The sequence below is a fragment of the Mus caroli genome, unplaced genomic scaffold (genome assembly GCF_978045245.1).
Source record: "Mus caroli unplaced genomic scaffold, Mus_caroli_1 scaffold_1, whole genome shotgun sequence".
NCBI classification, from domain to species: Eukaryota; Metazoa; Chordata; class Mammalia; order Rodentia; family Muridae; genus Mus; species Mus caroli.
In genome coordinates, this window is record NW_028227256.1 from 129,807,601 (window position 1) to 129,826,129 (window position 18,529).

Consider the following 18,529-nt stretch of genomic DNA (forward strand, 5'->3'; position numbering starts at 1 on the left):
CGTATGTAATCATATGATGTATTCAAACCACACTTCCTTTGCACCTTCTCTTTTCCCCTTCCGGGTCTTGATAATCTCCTTTCTATTCACTATTAGCCCCCTTCTACTTGTGTGTGTGTGTGTGTGTGTGTGTGTGTGTGAGAGAGAGAGAGAGAGAGAGACAGAGAGACAGAGAGACAGAGAGACAGAGAGACAGAGAGACAGAGACAGAGAGACAGAGAGAGACAGAGAGAGAGAGACAGAGACAGAGACAGAGACAGAGACAGAGACAGAAACAGAGAGAGATTGAGATTCATTTATCCCATTTCAGATGGTTGTGAGCCACCATGTAGTTGCTGGGAATTGAACTTAGGACCTCTGGAAGAGCAACCAGTGCTCTTAACCATTGAGCCATCTTTCCAACCTGAGCAGGGGTACTTTGCCACTGGCTATATATTGAAGGAAATGTTCTCCCTCTACCATCAGTGTTAACCATATATAAATTCCACGACAGGGTTTGACAGTTTTGTACAGGTAATGACAGCTGCTGGGAGGTCAAGAGTGCATTGGCCACTGTCCTGCCCAGAAGTCAGAATTTCTCACGGCCTCCACCCCTTCCTCTAGCTCTCACACACTTTCTGCCCCTTCTCCTGTGATAGCCCTGAAGAGGGTAATATGCACGTCTCATTACAGTGGGCATTCAGTAGCCATTATTCGCAGTACTTTGACCTTGTGAGTCTCTATAGTCATGGTTGACCACTGCAAAAAGAGCTTTCTCTGATCAAAGATGACAGCTTGCTTTGGCATTTTTCCTGCCTGACCTCAAGGTCCAGGAGGCTTGTGACTGAAGCATGACGGTGTGACTGAAGGAGCCCAAGCGTGGCTATTCCCTGTGCCTGGAAAGAACCCAGAATGCAGACTTTGAAGGCTGTTCGTTCGATCCCTTCCTTTGCCCATTGGTAAAATGGGATCCTTTTAGTAAAGGGCAGAGTAAGCTGTTCCATCAGACACCAGGGAAGGAACATCTCAAAGCCTTGTAGTTGGGACGCTCAGAACTTACTAAATTCCATCTTTTGTAGTATAACTGAACCCTCCCATTGCCACGCACTCCTCGGAGCCTGAGGAAGACAGTCATCCTGTTTGCCCTAAGTTAAAATCCGTTTAGGGAGTGACTGTGGAATTAATTCTTTATGGGACCATGAGGATTTAGGCCTGGGAATTTGGAACCATGTCTCACAGGCTGTAGCCCCCTCAGCTGAAGAAACAACAGAGAAGACATGGGGCCTTCATTTGACTGCACAAGAAGTGGCAGGGTGGGCAGACACACACATACAATTCACATCTGACAAGCCTTGCTTTTCCAAGGCTTGTGCTTACAGGTCATATGGTGCATCCCAGACGAGTGCCATTGCAGCAGGGGGCTTAGGGAAGGGTATGTTCAACAGTTCGTTACACAGTCCATGTGACTGTCTTCATCTCTACCCTGCCTCTGAATTTTTGTACTTTTTCTTTTAGCTGAGAGGGAGGAACCTGGAGGCTGCTCTGTGGGTGGCAGTGGCCTTGTGCTTACCCACCCCACTGTCCTGGGATGACACCGGAGAAGCTTCCCGAGTACAGAGCTTCCTTTGCCCATTGTCCCTCCTCCAGGCCCTCAGCCCCTCTCCTCGGTTCGCCATGTGTGTAGTAGACTGAGCAGGCAGGAGGAGGCAGGCCCACTAGGATCTGTGTTCTAAGGGCTGCTGTGGAAAGTGCTGCAGATACTATTCCCTCTCATCTTGCCTGACATTTCTGGAGCCAGTGAGTGTGCGTGTTCATGTGCATGTGTGTGCAGACCAGAGGATGGTCTGGGGGGCGGGGAGGGCATGAGCTGGGCTATTTAAAACAGAGCATATCTGCAGCCAGCCAGAGAAGAGGTCAAACTCTGGGCGCAGGGCTGGAATGTAAGGGGCCAGGCAGTGGGTGGAGCTGAGGTTCCACCCTTCCTGGCAGCTTGGAAGGCTTCTCAGTGCCCTTTTGGGGAAGGTGGGGCTGCTCAAAGCAAGTGTGTGGAGTGGGGAGGGACTCTACCCTGCAAACTGCTGATGCCCACGCTGCACACTGGACAGGGGAAGGAGTATGCGAAATCCAAGCTCTCGGCTGAGCAGAAGGACAGAATTTAACCTCAGGTGTGGGGATTCTCAGTGTTCTTTGCCACTGGAGATAAATCAGATTAAGCCAAGCTTGATGTGAGAGGGAAATGAAGTGGTGCTGAGCCAGAGGCAAGGAAACTCAGAGAAACACAGCATGTGGGTGTGTGCCAGTGGTCGGGGGGCGGAAGGGGGGAGCAGGAGACTGGATAGGGCTTAGCATTGAGCCCTCACTCCCAAAGCCTCATCTAATATATAAATCTGTATTTGCAGTCTCCCAGATTCTTTGAGCTTCAGGTCACATGAAGCCCAATCTGTTCCTGCAGCCAACGTGTCTGGAAACACACAACACACGTGTCCACCCCCTTTCCCTCTTTGCCCTCCCACACGCCTCGGCTCACCCGGGAGCAGCTGTACTTCATCAGAGTCTTCACATGTGCATGCGTGTGGTTTGGGGCTTCCTGAGTGGCTGTTTATGGCTAGAGAATTGCCTGTTCCGGCTCTGTGACTGAAGGACCATCTGGGCTAAATCGATTGCTTCCTGACCTTTGTCCACCCTGCCCTCGGCCTGCCCTGTCCACCCTGAAGATGCTCTCCAGCTCTGCGAGTGCCTACTTTCCTCCTCTTACAGTTCCCCCCAGCTGCAGCTGCATCTCTAAGGTGGGGTGAGAAGTTAGCTTTCATAGATGATTTCCCAGAAGCACTTAACAGTGGCCTCCTCTGTCCTCTCATTCACTCTAGAGGCAACGGGATTCCTTCTCTCACGGCCACTGTGTCCCAAGAGAGGAGGAACCAGCCCACCCTACAGTTGAGCAGTTGCAGCAAAAGCACTGGAATGTGGAACTTTGTAGTCAACTCCATCTGCCCAGGGATGCTATTGCTAGGGCTGACTTACTTTTCAATGCCTAAGTAAGATGGGACACACAAGAAATGTCCTCCTCCAAGTCCAGAGGCTGCTAGGGGCAGGCGTCCCACCTGAGACCCTCTGGCATTGCTTACCCTGGCTGCCACCGAAGAGGATTCTGGCTTGGGTGACCCTTTGGTCTGAAGTAGGGGGTCTCTGGGTCCCCTTCCTCCTCTCTTCCCTCCCTTTCTTTCTTGAGACAGGGTCTTACCAGTTGGTCTGGAACTTTCCATGTAGTCTAGGCAGGTCTTGAAGACATGGCAATCTTCCTGCCTCATCCTACTGTAGGATACATTTATGGATTCTCTCTAGTAATTGTTCTCTTGATGGATGGCTTCTTTTGAACCAAATCTCTCTCTCTCTCTCTCTCTCTCTCTCTCTCTGTGTGTGTGTGTGTGTGTGTGTGTGTGTTTTGTTTGTTTATCTGTAGACATGGTCTCACTAGGTTGTCCTAGGACTCATAGAGTCATCCTGACTCTGCCTCCCCAAGTGCTGGTATTAAAGGCGTGCGCCATCATGCCCACCTTTGGACCAATTCTTAAGCATCCATCTTTCTGTGACAAAGTGCTGAACTAAGAATTTTTGTACTGAGAACTGGCCTTCATCTCTGAGGGATGAACCGTCAGGGAGTCAAGGTAGATTCAGTCATTGGCAGCCCCTGAATGTTTATGAAATGCTGCCAGTTGTCTTCTGTTCGCCACTGGTGTAATCTCCTCTAATCCCATAGCAAACCCACGAGTAAAATCCTGGCATTATCTTCTTTGTACAGCCGAGAGAAAGAAGACAGAGAGAGGTGCAGTCACCCACCCAGAATTCTGTAGGCAGAAACTGGAGGAGCTAGGAGCAGGAGTGGGCCTGTTCTAGAGCCCTAAACCTTAAGACTAATGCAAATTCAATGCAGTGCAAACCAATGCAAGAGTTAGCTTGTAGATGGAGCGTATGAAGGGGATTTCACGCTGCATAACTGACACCAGGCTGGCTCAACTTCCATCCTGGGCCACCTCCAGCTCTCTAGCTTCCTTAGCGGAGCAGAGGCGGATCACCTGACCTGGCTCCTGTGTGGGGATCAGAGGTGTCCAGAGGGTGAAGGCAAATAGATGATTGGCTGGTGCTTTGGCCCAGGACGGTGCCTTGATTTCCTTTTTCTTCTGTGCCAAATGTCAGGTTATCCTGGGGGGGGGGGGGGGAAGGAGAAAGATTTGGGGGTCCCAGGTTAATCCTTGTTTCAGGAAGCAAATGTCCAGCCACAATCCTTTGTCCTCTCGTTGCTCTTTCTCCTGTTGCCTCTACAGTGCGGGCTGGAGAGGGAGGAGGGTTTGGCTAGTACAGTTGTCAGACAGCTGTGACTCCCTTAAAAAAAAATCTTTTAAAAACAAGGATGTTTTCTTGCATAACCACAGACCAATTAGCAAATGCTGGAAACACGCGGGACATTGCTACAATTCTATTATCCAAAAAACAGTCCAAATTTCACTTTACACTTAGCCTAAAAACTTCGTTCAAAGCTATTCCAGGATCACCGCTCCCCACTCTTCTGTGGCTTGAGCTTTTCTTAGCTGCGCATACCCTGCCTTTGCTGTCTTTCTGGTCTTCTCCACCTTCTGCTCTTTCACCTCAGCCCCGAGCTGGGTTGCCTAGGAGAAGTGCATTGAGGCATCCCTCTCAGGCATAAAATTTAAATGTGGGCGGGGTCAAGGCATACCAAAAGTTAACCAAAAAGGATGAATAATATTTTTTTATAAGTTTAAAAGATGTATTTCCTTTATATATGTGAATGCTTTGCTGGCATATATGTCTCTGCACCTCGTACATGCCAGGCGCCCATGAAAGTCAGAAGACGGTGGCAGATCCCCTGGATCCGGACTTACAAATGGTTGTGAGCCACCCACCATGTGACTTCTGGGAACCCAGGTCCTCTGTAGTATCAACAAGTACTCTACGTCAATGAGCCATCTCTCTGGTCCTATAGATGGATGTTTTAGTGCAAAATTAAAAAAAAATTGTGAAAAACCTTTGCCACTTTAAATCAGGTCAGGATCAACAGCAGTACCTCTCCAGGCCACACTGGAGCCTAAGGCTGAGGGAAAATGCCCTAAACCACAGCTGCCTTGACATGACATGTCGGTGTGCCTTGTGCCTTTTTTTCTTTTATTGGATATTTTCTTTATTTACATTTCAAATGTTATCCCCTTTCCCCGTCCCCCACAAAACTCCCTATTCCATCCCCCCTCCTTCTGCCTCTATGGGGGGTGTTCCTCCCACCCACTTTTGCTTTTCCACCCTGGCATTCCCCTAGACTGGAGCATTGAACACCCACAGGACCAAGGGCCACTTCTCCCACTGATGTCCAACAAAGCCATCCTCTGCCACATATGTGGCTGGAGCCATGGGTCCTTCCCTTTGGCTGTTGGTCCAGTTTTTATTTCAAAAAAATATTGTCACAGTAGTGGTGGTGTGGCCCACTTGCTTGACTCCTAAGGACCTGGGCTCTGTCATCAATGAGGCAAAACAACCACTATAGATTTGCACCAGAGTGGCACAAATCTTGGTTGCTGAGATTGGAGTACCCCTTATACTTTGTACCCCTGTGCCCTGCAGGACTAGTTTCTCTCCCTCCCAGGCACCCCAGCCTCAGAACATGGGAGAGAAAGGTAGGGCTCCCAGCCAGAGGCTGTTCGCCTGCCTGGCCAGAACAGAGGGAGGGTGGGGATGGAGAGGGGGGAGAGGAAGGGTACAGAGGCCTTTGGCTGGGAGCCTCTGGTCTAACAGCTTCCAGCTGCTCCCACACCCACTAGACTTCCGGCTAGGGAGTGGTGTTTGGTTGGCCTTTCCCACTCTTCACATCAAATGTGTGATCCCTGGATCCCCGAGCCCTCCCTGTCCTGATATCACGGCTGCCCTGAGTTGATCCTGCTCCCAGCCTGCTAGGTCTTTTTCTGTGTGTAGCCACTTCCAGAGCTCATGGGGGTGTTGTCCACACCCGGGGCTGAGTGAGCACAAGATGTGGGTCTGCATTCCCCAGGCCTCTGAGAGCCAGGCCAGGGTAGAGGGGCACAGCCTTGTGGAGCACAGGTCCTGTGGCTAGGAGGAAAACAAGACCCCAAGGTAGGTTATTTCAGCCAAGACCCTCTCAGAGCTTTGATGTCGTGTGTTCATTTGTTTATTATGACTGTGTGCACGTATAATGTGGAGTGCAGATGCATGTGCCGTATGCATGGTCAGAGGACAGCTTTATGGAGTCGGTTCTCGATTCCACCTGTACCTGGGTTCCAGGGATTGAACTGAGGTTGTCACACAAGCTGAGGTGCACAAGCAAGCACCTTTACCCACTAACCCCTCACACTGGCCCCTTGCTTCTGTGTTTACTTAGAGTGGGTAATACTTTCCTACCAGCCTCATGGACCATAAAAGAATCAAATAAAATAGTAGTGGATGTTTGCTAAATCATAAGGTTGTATTGGACATGCTACAACCTTCTGTCATAAACAAGCGATCCTTTATGTTTGTGTGCACACATGTGGGCCAGCCTGAGTTACTTGCTGCAGAGCCATGAGAAAAAAGGCAGGTTGGTAAGGACCCCTGGCCATCCCTGCTGTTCGGTGCTGCTTTCATCAGGGAGAAGAGGCCACTGGGAAAGAGAGGCTGGCCTCTGCCGAGTCTCATTCCTTCTCCGAGGTCCATCCACACCTAAAAAGTAAAGTATGCGTTAAGAGGAAGAAATTTTGTCTAAAACCTTTTCAACTGAAGGCTTTTCTTTTTTATACTTTTATTGAACTATAGTTGACGTAAAAAATGGCATAGATTTAGAGGCTGAAACAATATCTGTTGTGAGACATTCTGTCTTTTTTAATTTGGGGGATAAAGTTTTACTAGGTAGCCCAGGCTGGCCCCAAATTTGTAATCTTCTTGCCACAGTTAAGATAATAAAGGGCAGGGGAATACAGTCCTCAGTGCAAGGTCTCAGGTTCAGTCTCTAGTTCAGAGAGAGAGAGAGAGAGAGAGAGAGAGAGAGAGAGAGAGAGAGAGAGAGAGAGAGAGAGAGAGGAAGGAGTCCCCAACACTCCCCCAAATTGCTTCCTGTCTCTTTTGTAATCCCTGTTCCACCCTGTCCTCAGGGTCTAATTTCTGCCACTGTAGATTAGCTTGCAATTTTTAAAGCATTTTATAATAGAATCTTACAGTGTGTACTCTCTTTTGGAAAGGTCTGGGCTCTTTCACTCAACGTAATTGTTTTGAGATCCATGTATTTCATTTCGTTGTCTACATTAGTAATTTGTTCTCTTGCTGAGTGCCACCCAGTCCTGTGGATTCATGTTGTGTTCACAGGTTTGTAGAGAGCTGTTTTCAGCTTGAAGCTATCCTATCATATGTGAGCATTGGGGTATATGTCTTTGTGTAGGCACAGGCTGTAAGTCCTCTCCATAAACATGGAGGAGCGGAATGGGTGGGCTCTGTGGTGACTGTATCTTTAATTTCTCAGGAAACAGCCTGCTTTCCCCCAGGTAGATGCACCTTTCCTTTCTGTTTCAGGGCCTCTACCTGCTGGACCACTGGGCATCGGTCAGTCTTTCAATTATAGTTGTTCTAAAACTACTGACACTCCCACACATTGGGTGTACACGTGGCATCTCATGAGCATTACGATGTGCACTTCCCATGTCCCCTTTGGTGGTGTTTACTGTCTCAATGCCTTCTAAAGAGCAACATCTTTTATTTGGTGAAGTTGGTTTTATTGAGTTTTCTTAGACAACCCCACAGTCTCTGAGATTTTTCTCTCATATTTTCTTCTAGACATATACTTTCAGCTATCATTCTTGGGACTATGGTCTGTTTACCTGGTTGAGTTTGTAGTAGTGAGGTTTCTTTTTTTGGTAAGGTTTATTTATTGTGTGTGTGCCCACATGCATGCATGTGTGTTCCTAGTACACTTGGAGGTCAGAAGAGGGCATCAGATCCCAAGGAACTAGAGTTATGGATAATTGGGAGCAGCCATATGGGTGCTAGGAATCAAACCCTGGTCCTCAGCAAGAGCAGCCCAGTGCCCTTAACATCTGAGCCATCTTTCCAGTCCATGAAGGTTTTTTAACCCCTCTCTCTGGTTGGTTGTTTATCATTTGGGTCTACCATTTGTCCAGTGCCATGTATTGAAATCACCTTTGTATCTTGCTCAAAACAAATTTATCATAAATGGATTGATTTATTTATAGGGATAAGGGCAGGTGGTGCAGAGAAGGAAGGAAGAATTCTAAGACTGCCTATCTGGTGGCAGCTCCTTTCTCTCTCTCCCTCCAGGTCCTCCTTTCCCTTTGGACCCAAGGCCTTCAGGAGGCTCCTTCTATTCTCTTTCCCCATCAACATTAGCTGGAGGCTGGCTAGATCCCAGCAGAAAAGAGGACCAGTCAGTCTCTGTCTCTAGGTGACTCTATCCTTTCTTGCTCTAGCTTGCATCTCCCATCTCCTCCCCCTCCTTTTCCTCCTTTTCTTAGTGGTAGGACTTGAACTCAGGTCCTTTCTCATACTAGGCTGGTGCTCTACCATGGAGCTATATTCTCAGTCCTGCCACCTCCTTCCTCCATCAGCTTTCACCCCGTCGTAGGCCTGTTATGTAGCCAAAGATGACCCTGAACTGCCAATCTTAGTGCCTCTCCTTCCCTCACCCCCAGGGCTGGTATTATAGATTTGCACCACTTAGTGCTGGGGACCAAACTCAGAGCCTATGTATACAAGGCAAGCCTTCTGCCAATGAGTTGGAACCTCTGATTTTGTTTTTATGAGACGTGGTCTCATTTGGCTCAGGCAGCTTAAAGCTCATGATCTTCCCACCTTTTGTCTCCTGCGTGCTAGGAGTTATTCTTCTTAAAAGTTTTCTGATTGGAGTGTTCTAAGTCCTTTGAATTTCCTTGTGAATTTAGATTTTTATCATGTCTCAGTTTTTATAAAGAACTTGCTGGGATTTTGTTGCATCAATAGAAAAATATTGGGAGAATAGCTATCTCAGTAATATTGTTCTCTGACCCAAGAAAACAATTCCCCTTCTTTAGATCTTGTCTAATTCCTCTGAGTAGTGTCTTAAGCTTTTCAGCACATAGATTTTGCATCTCTTGTCAAGCTTAGCCTTAAGCGTTTGGGGTTTTCACTATTATATAAGTAGCGTTTTCATTGCTTGTGGCTAGTATGTGGAAATACAACTAATATTATATCCCAAGCATTTCCTTACCCCTTCAACCTCAATTCAACCTAAGGTACTGGGTGTTGGCGGATACCATAAGCTTTTAAACTGTTCTTTGAAAGGCCCAGCATCTTGCTCTGTTGAAATCTTTTCAGTAGTGGCTCTGAGGCAGCCATGAAGGTAAGGTGAGGAGGAAGAAGGGGGTCACAGTAAATTCAAACCCTGCATAAACAGATAGAACTCTGGCATGTTCTTGAGGGCAAATGGAGAAGATATGAAGGCAGTATAGCCCCTTTAAGAAGCCAGGGCAAGCTAGGCTCCAGGCGACTGGGAAGGCATTACTGAAGATAAGATAAGGAGCCCTGGCTGTTTTGAATGAGGGTCCCGAGCCACAGTGGCTGGCTTACTGATAGGCAAACAGGAACCAAGGTGATAAGGAAAAGTGCCAGTTACTAAACCTGGCTGGCTGAGGTTCAGAGCTAGGCATGCATCTGGGGCTGTAAGGAAGCTGCGTGCCAACTCTCTGTGTGTAGCAGAAAGAACTTGTATTCCACTCTCCTATGCTATTTTAGGTATGCTCACAACAGCACAACAGCACACCTCAGGTAGGCTTTGCATAAAGGCGCCGTGCTCCCGAGGCAGTAAGTGGTCAATAAGTACCTGCCCACTGTTTCTTGTGCCCTTGTGGGATGCTCTGACTTTGCCTCGGCCTCAAGGCAGAGTTGGAGAGTACCTAATTTCTTTCTCAAACTAGGAAAATGTTGGCAGGGGACTCATGAACACGGAGCCGAACTGAGACCGACAAGCATGGAGCTGCTCATTTGCGCATTTCTGCATAGATTTGCATGTGCCCTACACGTAGACACTTTTCTGCTGGATTTAGATTTTCTTAGGTTAGTTACCTAGGTTTAAAGAGAAAAGGCGGAATTTTCGTTTCTCCCCAAGCCTGCCTATCTGTCACCTGCGTGTTGTTCCAAAGATGTGCAAATGACTTCTAGACCTCTAGAATATAAAGAATATTCATGCTCCAACAGTACTGTATCTGTTGGTGTTTCTCCTTCTTAGTGTTTCCAAACCCCCCTCTCTAAACTTCTGAGTAGGGCATGAGGGAGGGAGGAGGAGGAAGAGGAAGAGGAGGAAGAGAAGGAGGAAAAGAAGAAGAGGGGGAAGAAGAACCCTTTAGCTCAGCAGCAAGTGTTCAGCAGCTTAGGGAGCCTCCAGGATTCTGTCCTTAGAGCAGAGAGAGGCACCCCAGGGTCTGAGATGGCCTTCTCTCTGCTTCTGTCCCAGGGCTATGGATGCTATGACTACTTATGTCTGCACACCCTCCTCCAGGAATAAATAAAAAAAATATCATCCCTCCCCCGGATCCTGGCTTCTCCATTGGCCTGCCTGGCAAATATTTCATAATGTGGGCTCATCCAATTGGGCACCATGCCAGAGTTAAGCGCCTCAGGTTGTAGGCGTGCTCCAATTAGGTGAGAAGGCCTGGGTGGGACTCCTGGCCCTCACTCTCCTCCGGGGAGGCAGCAGCATTGTGAAGGGAGATGGCAGCCAGCTAAGAGTTATCATTTGCTCAGGGTTAGGCAAAGGGGACAGACAGGACACTCCACCAGCTGGATTGTGACAGCCCAGCACTGAAGGGGTTAAGGCCAGTCAGCATGTGTGGCTGTTAATGATTGCTTTCCACGGGGACCTGCTGGGTATTAAAGGGAAACCTTTCCCTATTCCTGAGTGTGAAGGGAGTTAGAGGCAGCAGAGACTAGGGAGCGCACCCGAGCTGGTGAGTAGAGTGGCTGTTGGTTTGGTATGTTTGTCTCTGTGGTTCTGGAGCCGATGGGGAAGCACACTAGCCATGTGTGTTCATCAGCCAGAGGGGGGCTTTTGTCACACCACAAACAAATTTTCAGCTGGGCCAGATTCTAGGCTCACCCCCTTTTTGTGAGAAAGAACTCTTCAGAGTGGTTCTCAGCTAAGGGGCGCCCCTCACAGTCAGAGATGCAGCTGCTGTGGCCCTGTCCTGTGGAGGAGACAATGGTTTCATGAAACCACCCTGTGCACAAAGCCCAGAGGCTCTTCCCTCTCTGAGCCATTGTCTCCAGAGAGGGGCTAGGATCTCTGAGCAAAGCAGGCTCACAGGGACACAACCGAAGGAGGTGGGGCAGTATGCTTGTAAAGGGTACAGAGAGGAGGCTGTGGAGAGGAGCAGGCGGGATAGATTGCAGGCAGAATTGGGGATGAACTGGTCACTCATTAAAAGGCTAAGTTGTCATTTGGGAGTAAAACTGAAATCTGGGGGAGGGGGGTGCAAATCTTTTGCTTTTAGGTTTGTTGTCTCTACCCCTCAACTTCCTCCTGGAAGGGTGTCCCCTCACCCTCAACAGTTCTTGTCTCTGACACCTTCTAGTAATGTGACCAGGAGTATGGACAGAAGTTCTTGGCTTTGTGAGGGGCAATGGATGCAGTACCTGCAGAGATGTGTATGTGTGTGTGTGTGTGTGTGTGTGTGTGAGAGAGAGAGAGAGAGAGTGAGAGTGTGTGTGTCTGAGTGTGTGTGAATGTGTGTGAATGTATGTGAGTGTGAATGTGTGAGTGTCTGAATGTGTATGAGTGTGTGTGAATTTTTGTGTGTGTGAATGTCTGAGTGTGAATATGTGAGTGTGTGAGAGTGTGTATGAGTGTGTGTCTCTTTCTGTGTGTGTGTGTCCTATATGCTCATATGACTTTTTAAAAAGGAATTGTCATCAAAGAAGAAATGTTGACATCCCCCCCCCCACACACACACACATTTTGCTAAGAGCTCTTTTGTTCCCCCTGTCTCTCTTGGGAGGAAGATGATTGGATGACATAATGCCTGTGATGGCCCCACCTGCATGGGGACTGTCTCTGGCTCAGGGCACTCGCCATGCTGGTCTTAAAGGCAGATTTGAGAGACAGGGTAAGCTCAACCCTTAGTGGCTTGGCTGCAATGCTTCCTTCTGGTGGGGTTTCCAGGAGGCAAACAGAAACCAGAACAATAAGAGGGAGGTGCTGGCCACTAAACCCAGGAGGCCAAGAGCAGAAGGAGCCAAGTTTCTGGGCAGTTGAGGCCAAGAAAGAGGGGGAAGTAGAGTCTAGGAAAGGAATGGACAGACTGGCCCTGTGTGCCGTGTATTCAGATTGCCAGCCACTAATGCAGTCAGACAGCCTTTATCTACCCCTCTCCCGGGAATTACAGAGGAACGGCTATCCCCAGTGGGGTGGATGTCACCTGTGGGCTTGCCACACATGCTCAGAAGGACTTCTTGTTCGCTTTCTGCACTTGAGCCCTGTGCTGGTTTTGGTTTGCACAGGGCCTCGCAGCAGAGCAGAACTGCTCCAACAGGTAGGAGTGGGCAGACTCATCTGTAACTCGGGTGTCACTGTCCAAAGCGGACACTGTCTCACTTGGGAAGCACTGGAGAGTAGCTTGGGCAGCAGACCTGGGAGGCCTTTCCTTTCTCTGAGACCATTTTCCTCCTGTCTAGTGTTTCCCTCTGGCACCTGCTCCTTCCTTGACGGTTGGGTTTTTCATAGGTTGAGGTTACATCACTGGTGACTCTCTCTCTCCGGGGAGGGGCAGAGGTTGGGAAGCTCAAGGAAGATCGGAAGGAAGGAAGAATCCTAAGACTGCCTAGCTGGGGGCAGCTCCTCTCTCTCTCTCTCTCTCTCTCTCTCTCTCTCTCTCTCTCTCTCTCTCTCTCTCTCTCTCTCTCTCTCTTTCTCTCTCCCTCCAGGTCCTCCTTTCCCTTTGGACCCAAGGCCCACAGGAGGCTCCTTCTGTTCTCTTTCCCAATCAACATTAGCTGGAGGTTGGCTAATCCCAGCAGGGAAGAGGACCAGCCAGTCTCTGTCTCTAGGTGACTCCACCCTTTCTTGCTCCATCTTGCATCTCCCTATCTCCTTCAATTATTAGAATCTTCTCTAAGTATGTCCCTCTGGCCCTATGCCAGAAAAAGGCTCTTGGTAGTGATAATTCCAGACTATGGAGTCTTAATGCATTGATTTAAAAGCCAATGGATCATTAAAACTTACTGTAAATGGATTTTTTTTTTTTCAAAGCAGGGTCTCACTGTGTGGCCCTGGCTGGCCTGGAACTTACTATGTAGACCAGGCTGGTCTTGAACTCACAAAGAACCTCCTGCCTCTCCTCTGACCAGATTAAAGCTCTGCCACCTTTGATTGGATTTTGGAATGTATCAATTTTTTTTTTTAGAGAGATAAGACTTCTGTTCCAGGGTAGCCATGAGCTCTTGGTCATTGTGCCCTCATCCCTCAAGTGCTGGAATTACAGGCATGTATGGACCACTATGTCCAGACTTGATTTTTAATTTTTACCTCTCTGTTGTAGCTGGGGGCAAATTTTCCATTCTTGTTGGTATAGTTTAGGACTGCAACAGGCCTGTATTTCCAAGGGTACTGATAGCCATTGCTAGAAGTACTGTAAAGTGGTTTGGAGTTTTTCCATATAACCCAAAACTGTTAGTGGCTGGGAGATCAACGCTGTCTAGGAAAATGTTCTACGCTGATGAGATGGTCCATGATAGCCCCGTCTTGTATGGCAGACTCCATGGCTATTAAGCCTCAGTGAGATGTGGCTAGTCTGAGGCACTGCCATTTTTTTTTTATTAGATATTTTCTTTATTTACATTTCAAATGCTATCCCGAAAGTTCCCTATACCCTCCCCCTGCCCTGTTCCCCTACCCACCCACTCCCACTTCTTGGCCCAGGCATTCCCCTTTACTGGGGCATATAAAGTTTTCAAGACCAAGGGGCCTCTCTTCCCAATGATGGCCAACTAGGCCATCTTCTGCTACATATGCAGCTAGAGACACGAGCTCTGGGGGGTACTGGTTAGTTCATATTGTTGTTCCACCTATAGGGCTGCAGACCCCTTCAGCTCCTTGGGTACTTTCTCTAGCTTCTCCACTGGGGGCCCTGTGTTCCATCTTATAGATGACTGTGAGCATCCACTTCTGTATTTGCCAGGCACTGGCATAGCCTCACTCAAGACAGCTATATCAGGATCCTTTCAGCAAAATCTTTCTGGCATATGCAATAGTGTCTAGGTTTGGTGACTCATTATGGGATGGATCCACGGGTGGGGTAGTCCCTGGATGGTCCATCCTTTCATCTTAGCTCCAAACTTTGTCTCTGTAACTCCTTCCATGGGTGTTTTGTTCCCCATTCTAAGGAGGAATGAAGTATTCACACTTTGGTCTTCCTTCTTCTTGATTTTCTTGTGTTTTGCAAATTGTATCTTGGGTATTCTAAGTTTCTGGGCTAATATTCACTTATCAGTGAGTGCATATCAAGTGACTTCTTTTGTGATTGGGTTACCTCACTAAGGATGATATCCTCCAGATACATCCATTTGCCCAAGAGTTTCATAAATTCATTGTTTTTAATAGCTGATTAGTACTCTACTGTATAAATTTACCATATTTTCTGTATCCATTCTTCTGCTGAGGGACATCTGGGTTCTTTCCAGCTTGTGACTATTATAAATAAGGCTGCTATGAACATAGTGGAGCATGGAGGCACTGACATTTTAATGCTTTTAAAACTTAATAAAAATTTGAGTATGACTAGTGACCACCAGACTAGATGATATACGGATATGAGATGTTGTAGTGACTGACCATCAGACTGGATGGTACAGATGAGGGGTGCTGTAGTGGCCATCAGACTGGATGGTACAGATGTGTGCCACCACTTCCTGGCTCTTTATGATTTTATTTAATGTCCCCCTACCCAGCAGCCCTAGTCTTGCTCTGTGTTACAGAATGAAAAACTGAAACCCAGAGACACAAAGTGAGTTAGTCCCAGAGGCCCCTGTCTGAGGTCAGTGGCTCCACCCTTTTCTTGAAGGAGAATCTACACAAGGTGGTGCAACAGTTTCCTCTACATACTCTCCAAGTCCTTTCCAGATCTCATGGACCACGAGGGTGCTCCTGAGATGTGTGCAGCACACAGCAGCCCTCCTGAACACAGGCATTCTGGCAGGTTCCAGGCTTGACTCTTGTTTCAGCTCGTACTGGAGCCTCCTCACATCAGGAAGACAGAGAGACAGCTTAGCCCTTGGCAAGCTCCTGAGAGGCAGAAGAAGCTCCAAACTCCTCTCTCCTTGCAGAAAGGGGCAGTTAAAACTTCCTACCTCCTGTCTGTATGCCCCCTTGCCCTGTCTCTCTCAGTCTCAGTCTCAGACTGAAGCTCCTTGGAGAAGTCTCACAGAACGGGCTTCATAGCAGGTGAGGGACAGTGCCAGCTTCTCTATCATTTCTGCCTTGGCATCTGGTCCTCGTGTACCACCAGGTAGGAGCGCCAACCCCCAACCCCCAACCCCCCCCCCCCCCCAGCAGCTGTCTAGGCTCCTGCCTGCCGGCTCCAGGAGATTTATGGCTGTGTAATCTTTCCCTAGGCAAAGTCTCAGCTTTGTGACCAACCAGACCTGCCAGTGGAAGCGGGTCCTGTCCCACTTCTCCACCCAACACTTGGTTCAGCCCTATGTAGGAGGTGAGGATCTAGCACAGCCCTAAAGACTTAGGCTGTGGGCAGTTAGTAGGTGACTATCCTAACTTACCCTACACACAGGCACTCATCACCCCCACTGGGAACCCCCCACCCCACATCCTGCATTGTCTCCAGACCTGCAGCTGGCAGATGTTAACAATGAAAGTGTTTGTTGTTGCTGTGTTCTTGGAGCCTTGTGAAACCAGAATCTTCCACTGAACTATGAGGCTCTTCATCCTGGGGAATGGGGAATGCAGAAAGGTTGGCAGGAGGGCTCAGGGAAGCTCTAGGAGGCTGCCTGTCACCGTAGCCAGGATAAACCTTGTCCTCTTGACCCCTCCCTAGGCCTTACTGCCTCAGTCCAGGCTAAGGACAAGACAGCAGGGAGTTTTATTTTTGCACCCCATTCATAGCAGTAGGGCCTGGTTTCCCTCTGCTGTCTGGTCTGGTGGGAAGGAAGGCATCACTTACTACTGTTGTTTTCTTGTAAAAAAAAACGAGAGAACAGGCATTGAACAGCTTGACAGCCTCAAATTGCTGGATGGGGAACAAGAAGGCATGGGATGCTTCTGAGGATGTGGAAGCAGGGCTGTCAGGCTGGCTGGTTAATGTCCAAACTCTCACTTTAAAAGTACATCCCACGGGGCAGGGAGGGTGGGGCTGCTGATCCCTGTGGGATGCCAGGACCAGATCTGCTGAGTTAGGAAGGAAGAGATGGTTTGGCTGACCTTCAGTAGAGCAGGAAGCAGAAGCATCTGCAGGGCGGGAGTTTGGGATTCAACCCAGAACTGAGGGAAGAAGCCTAATTAATTATTGCTCTGCCCTGTCACCCCTGTGGAGCCTGCTGACGGTTGGGAGGAGGCACCCTGGAAGCCAAGGGAAAGAACAGGGAGACAGGAGGAGAGGGAATGGTTGGGAAGAAGCTGGGGGGGTATGGGCGACTGAACCTGCTCTCTCTTATCTGGCTTGACTCCTCAGGAAGGCCAGGGGAGGCAAAGTGGGGTCTTGGGGTTACAGGTAGCTCTTTTCCTCTTCACTTTCTCTCCTTGTCTCAACAAGAACCACAGCACAGTGTCGGGGCTGGGAGTGGGCTCACCCCACTTCTCTATCCTGGGCTGGGGTAAGGGGACATGCTCTATTCTGTGCACATTGACTCCTGGGTCTCAGAACTGACTGCGGTTCTCACCAACTTAACAGGTTATTGATATCAAGACAGAGAGACAGTGCCTCCACCCCTGGGATAGTGCACAGTCATTTATTGGCCAGATAGAAGGCTGGCCTGGTGCTTTGGCAGGGCCTGTGGCCGGGTTTAACCTCCCGGGCTCTGTGTTATGGAGAGGGAGTCAGGCTTCAGGCACTGGCCGGAGAGGCATAGCAAACTGCTCTTCACCTGCTAACAGGGAGGAGTTACACTGATCATCTGCCCAGGTTACTGCTATCTTTCAACAGACAGCTAGAATCCCATAGAGTATAACAAATGACTTAGAGACAAGATAATTTGAAGTGTAGAGAGTAGGAGAGTGGCATGTGTTTGCCTGTAGAATTTCTTTCTGCCCTAACGGAAGACTATGTTCTGTTTTGTGCCCTGGCCTGTCCTCTCTCCTATGGTAGGAATAAGCTGACCATGCCACACAGCAGGAGGGCAGCTGCACGGACTGGGAGGGAGCACGCCTAGGGCCCTGACCTGTGCTTACCCCATGTCTACCTCCCTGGTAACTGAGCCAACTCAATTCCCCTTCTTAAGGTAGGGGCTGAGATCCATGAATTTCTCTGGCATCTCCTCCCTACTGTGGCCACCACAGCAGGGGAAGGCGCCACTGATCACTCGGAGTGGAGTGGAACTCTAAGACTAGGCAGAAAGGGATCGGAAGGGGGCATCTGGGTCCTGTCTCCTGGACTCTCAGCTCAGGGCTCCAGCATGTTAAGGTGTTCCAAACTTCATTAGGAGAGCATAGTATTTATATCATATGGTAAAAAAACGATAGCACCGAAAGCAGGGGTTGAGCAAGGGCAGAGAAGAAAGGAGCCGCACGTGCAAGCCATTGAGAGGAGACCGATGGAAGCGGTTCCTAGCACTTGGAGCCAGTATTGTGCTCTGCAGGTGGAGAGGGGAGAGACAGTGTTGGGGGGTGGGGTGGGGTTGTCTTTCCACCTGAAAACCGCCAGAGGTGCTGCCAGGGCTCTCATTCCTCCCTTTGATTTCTTCTTGATGCAGCAGCTGTGGGTAGAGCAGGGGCTGCTGTGGGGAGTGGTTGGCTAGGAAAGTGTTTTCTCCCCGAACATCCAGGGAGCTTCAGGAATCCAGCAGTCTAGAGAGCTGGAAATGTAAACCGAGCTGCTTTTTAATTGGGACAGAATGCTGGGGCAGATAAGGCTCTTTGACAATGATGATGAGACCCAGACAGGGAAACCAGGCAAGAGCCAAGCCTCCCTCCTTAGCTGCAGAGTCCTCCCTGCCCTCAGGCCCTGCTGGAATTTGCTGGCTTGGAGAAAAGAAGGAGTTGGGAGGGCTAGTCCCCTGCTCCATCTCAGCTCCTCTTGCCAGCTACCTACGTCCTGCAGAGCTGGTGATGGGCATTCTGAGCTTGGGCAAGCATGGCCCAAACTGATTCTGCCAGCAGCTTCTCAGGGTCTATGGAAAGGAAACTCCTCTGTACAGTGGGGTTGAAGGAATGGAGTGTATTTCTTCAGGTTTCCAAAGTCTATCCCAGCGGAAGCCCTGGACAGCTACTGGGAGGGGGGTGGTGGTGGTGGTGGTGGTGCGTGTATGCTAGTGAGCATGCTTGTGTCCATGTGTGCTTGCTCAGGGCTCTGAAGAC

At 49.1% G+C, this 18,529-nt stretch overlaps 1 protein-coding gene across 13 annotated transcripts in view; it reads left to right on the forward strand.

Annotated features, from left to right (window-relative positions):
• The window catches only part of Plekha6 (pleckstrin homology domain containing A6), a 140,035-nt gene that overhangs the window by 72,264 nt on the left and 49,242 nt on the right, over window positions 1-18,529 (forward strand). Inside the window, exon 1 of one of the 13 annotated variants that reach the window (XM_029481852.2) lies at window positions 5,864-6,114. The exons of 10 other annotated variants lie outside the window; for them this stretch is intronic. The gene's annotated coding sequence lies outside the window, so the exon portion shown is untranslated. Of the gene's footprint in view, window positions 1-5,863; window positions 6,115-10,548; window positions 10,962-12,520; window positions 12,543-18,529 lie in introns of those variants that run through there. 2 more of the 13 variants (XM_029481853.2, XM_085841133.1) reach the window with 2 other exon arrangements.